Source organism: Oryctolagus cuniculus, unplaced genomic scaffold, assembly GCF_964237555.1.
Source record: "Oryctolagus cuniculus unplaced genomic scaffold, mOryCun1.1 SCAFFOLD_98, whole genome shotgun sequence".
Classification (NCBI taxonomy): domain Eukaryota; kingdom Metazoa; phylum Chordata; class Mammalia; order Lagomorpha; family Leporidae; genus Oryctolagus; species Oryctolagus cuniculus.
In genome coordinates this window covers 127855-132661 of record NW_027208267.1, presented here as the reverse complement: position 1 = coordinate 132661, position 4807 = coordinate 127855, and positions in this window count along the sequence as shown.

Here is a 4807-nt window from a genome sequence, read left to right as displayed (position 1 = left end):
ATCAGGGCACAGCTGTTGGCTTGCTCCACTTCTGGCTTGCTGTCATTGTTTTGGGTGCCTCAGCTGATTTGCGGTTTCTTGTGTGGCAATTTCCTAAATGTTTCCGGGGTCTGAGTTGGTTTTGTCTTCTTCCTTCCCAAATTTTGTATTCTGATGCAATACAAGCAAGATTTTGGACAGAGTAGCCATTATGAAAGAAAAAAAAAAAAACAGCAAATTGACCTTTTTTTTTTTTTTAAACTTTTATTTAATGTATATAATTTTCCAAAGTACGACTTATGGATTACAATGGCTTCCCCCCCATACCGTCCCTCCCACCCACAACCCTCCCCTTTCCCACTCCCTCTCCCCTTCCATTCACATCAAGATTCATTTTCGATTATCTTAATATACAGAAGATCAGCTTAGTATACATTAAGTATGGATTTCAACAGTTTGCTCCCACACAGAAACATAAAGTGAAAAATAATAGATGATTTTTTTTTAAATGATGATGAAATCAGATCAGACCTATTGTCATGTTTAATCCCAGTGAGAGTCAAGTTGGGAATTGATAATTTCTTTTTTTCTTTTCTTTTTTTTTTTTTTACAGAAGATCAGTTTAGCATGCATTAAGTAAAGATTTCAACAGTTTGCACCCCCATAGAAACACAAAGTGAAATATATTGTTTGAGTACTCGTTATAGCATTAAATCTCAATGCACAGCACATTAAGGATAGAGATCCTACATGAGGAGTAAGTGCACAGTGACTCCTGTTGTTGACTTTACCAATTGACACTCCTGTCTATGGCATCAGTAATCTCCCTATGCTCCAGTCATGAGTTTCCAAGGCTATGGAAGCCCTCTGAGTTCTCTGACTCTTATCTTGTTTAGACAAGACAAGGTCATAGTCAAAGTGGAGGTTCTCTCCTCCCTTCAGAGAAAGCTACCTCCTTCTTTGATGACCTGTTCTTTCCACTGGCATCTCACTCGCAGAGATCTTTTGCCAGAGTGTCTTGGCTTTCCATGCCTGAAATACTATCATGAGCTCTTCAGCCAGCTCTGAATGCCTTTAGGGCTGATTCTGAGGCCAGAGTGCTATTTAGGACATCTGCCATTCTATGAGTCTGCTGAGTATCTCACTTCCCATTTTGGATCACTCTCCCCTTTATTTACTCCATCGGTTAGCATTAGGAGGTACTAGACTTGTCTATGTGCTCCCTTAGACTCCCAGTCCCTTCACCATGACCAACTGTGAACTGAAACTGATCACCTGGAACAGTGAGATGGCATTGGTACATGCCACCTCGATGGGATTGAATTGGAATCCCCTGGTATGCTTCCAACTCCACCACTTGGGGCAAGTCAGCCTGAGCATGTCCCAAATTATACATCTCTTCCCTCTCCCATTCCCACCACCATGTTCAACAGGGATCACATTTCAGTTAATTTTCATCACTTAAGAATAACTGTGCATCAATTACAGATCTAAACCAGTCATATTAAGTAGAACAGATAAAAAAACTACTAAGAGGGATAATGTATTAAGTTGTTCATTAACATTCAGGGCCATGCTGATCAAGCCACCATTTCCCATAGTGTCCACCTCACTCCAACAGGTTTCCCTCTTGGTGTTCAGTCAGTCGTCACCGATCAGGGAGAACATATGGTATTTGTCCCTTTGGGACTGGCTTACTTCACTCAGCATGATGTGTTCCAGATTCCTCCATTTTGTTGCAAATGAATGGATTTCGTTGTTTCTTACTGCGGTATAGTATTCTAAAGAGTACATATCCCATAATTTCTTTATCCAGTCTATCGTTGATGGGCATTTAGGTTGGTTCCAGGTCTTAGCTATTGTGAATTGAGCTGCAATAAACATTAGGGTGCAGACCTCTTTTTTGTTTGCCAATTTAAATTCCTTTGGGTAAATTCCAAGGAGTGGGATGGCTGGGTCGAATGGTAGGGTTATCTTCAGGTTTCTGAGGAATCTCCAGACTGACTTCCATAGTGGCTTGACCAGTTTGCATTCCCACCAACAGTGGGTTAGTGTCCCTTTTTCCCCACATCCTCGCCAGCATCTGTTGTTGGTAGATTTCTGCATGTGAGCCATTCTAACCGGGGTGAGGTGAAACCTCATTGTGGTTTTGATTTGCATTTCCCTGATTGCCAATGACCTTGAACATTTTTTCATGTGCCTGTTGGCCATTTGGATTTCCTCTTTTGAAAAATGTCTATTGAGGTCCTTGGCCCATCTCTTAAGTGGGTTGTTGGTTTTGTTTTTGTGGAGTTTCTTGATCTCTTTGTAGATTCTGGTTATTAACCCTTTATCTGTTGCATAGTTTGCAAATATTTTTTCCCATTCTGTCGGTTGTCTCTTCACTCTCCTGACTGTTTCTTTTGCAGTACAGAAACTTCTCAATTTGATGCAATCCCAATAGTTGATTTTGGCTTTGACTGCCTGTGCCTCCCGGGTCTTTTCCAGAAATTCTTTGCCTGTGCCAATATCTTGAAGGGTTTCTCCAATGTTCTCTAGTAACTTAATGGTGTCAGGTCGTAGATTTAGGTCTTTAATCCATGTTGAGTGGATTTTTGTGTAAGGTGTAAGGTAGGGGTCTTGCTTCATGATTCTGCACGTGGAAATCCAATTTTCCCAGCACCATTTATTGAATAGACCGTCCTTGCTCCAGGAATTAGTTTTAGATCCTTGATCAAATATAAGTTGGCTGTAGATGTTTGGGTTGATTTCTGGTGTTTCAATTCTGTTCCATTGGTCTATCCATCTGTTTCTGTACCAGTACCATGCTGTTTTAATTACAACTGCCCTGTAGTATGTCCTGAAGTCTGGTATTGTGATGCCTCCGGCTTTGTTTTTGTTGTACAAGATTGCTTTAGCTATTCGAGGTCTCTTGTGCCTCCATATAAATTTCAGCACCATTTTTTCCAGATCTGAGAAGAAGGTCTTCGGTATCTTGATTGGTATTGCATTGAATCTGTAAATTGCTTTTGGGAGAATGGACATTTTGATGATATTGATTCTTCCAATCCATGAGCATGGAAGATTTTTCCATTTCTTGGTATCCTCTTCTATTTCTTTCTTTAAGGTTTTGTAATTTTCATCGTAGAGATCTTTAACGTCTTTGGTTAAGTTTATTCCAAGGTATTTGATTGTTTTTGTAGCTATTGTGAATGGGATTGATCTTAGAAGTTCTTCCTCAGCCATGGCATTGTCTGTGTATACAAAGGCTGTTGATTTTTGTGCATTGATTTTATACCCTGCTACTTTGCCAAACTCTTCTATGAGTTCCAATAGTCTCTTAGTGGAGTTCTTTGGGTCCCCTAAATACAGAATCATGTCATCTGCAAAGAGGGATAGTTTGAGTTCTTCCTTCCCAATTTGTATCCCTTTAATTTCTTTTTCTTGCCTAATAGCTCTGGCTAGAACCTCCAGAACTATATTGAATAGCAGTGGTGAGAGTGGGCATCCCTGTCTAGTTCCAGATCTCAGTGGAAATGCTTCCAACTTTTCCCCATTCAATAGGATGTTGGCTGTGGGTTTTTCATAGATTGCTTTGATTGTATTGAGGAATGTTCCTTCCAAACCCAGTTTGCTTAGAGTTTTCATCATGAAGGGGTGTTGTATTTTATCAAATGCTTTCTCGGCATCTATTGAGATAATCATATGGTTTTTCTTCTGCAGTCTGTTAATGTGGTGTATCACATTGATTGTCTTGCGCACATTAAACCATCCCTGCATACCAGGGATAAATCCCACTTGGTCTGGGTGGATGATCTTTCTGATGTGTTGTTGCATTCTATTGGCGAGAATTTTATTGAGGATTTTTGCATCTATGTTCATCAGGGATATTGGTCTGTAATTCTCTTTCAGTGCTGCATCTCTTTCCGGCTTAGGAATTAAGGTGATGCTGGCTTCATAGAAAGAATTTGGGAGGACTCCCTCTTCTTCGATTGTTCTGAATAGTTTGAGAAGAATTGGAGTTAGTTCTTCTTTAAACGTCTGGTAGAATTCAGCAGTGAATCCATCTGGTCCTGGGCTTTTCTTTGTTGGGAGGGCCTTTATTACTGTTTCAATTTCTGTCTCAGTTATGGGTCTGTTTAGGTTTTCGATGTCTTCCTGGTTCAATTTAGGCAGGTTGCATGTGTCCAGGAATCTATCCATTTCTGATAGGTTTCCCTGTTTGCTGGCATACAAGTCCTTGTAGTAATTTCTGATGATTCTTTTTATTTCTGTGGTGTCTGTTGTTACATTTCCTTTTTCATCTCTGATTTTATTGATTTGGGTCTTTTCTCTTCTTTTTTTAGTTAGTTGGGCCAATGGGGTGTCAATTTTGTTTATTTTTTCAAAAAACCAGCTCTTCGTTTGGCTGATTTTTGTAATGTTTTTCTTGATTCAATCCTGTTGATTTCTTCTCTGATTTTAATTATTTCTCTTCTCCTACTAGATTTGGGTCTGATTTGCTGTAGGTTTTCTAGATCCTTGAGGTGAATTGAAAGCTCATCTATTTGGTGTCTTTCCAATTTCTTGATGTAGGCACCTATTGATATAAATTTTCCTCTTAACACTGCTTTTGCTGTGTCCCATAAGTTTTGGTATGTTGTGCTGTTATCCTCATTTACTTCCAGAAAGTTTTTGATTTCTCGTTTAATTTCTTCTATGACCCATTGTTCATTCAGGAGCATGTTGTTCAATCTCCATGTGTTTGCGTGTGCTCTAGGGATTCCTGAGTTACTAATTTCCAACTTCATTCCTTTATGGTCTGAGAAGCTGCATGGTATGATTCTAATTCTTTTGAATTTTCTGAGAC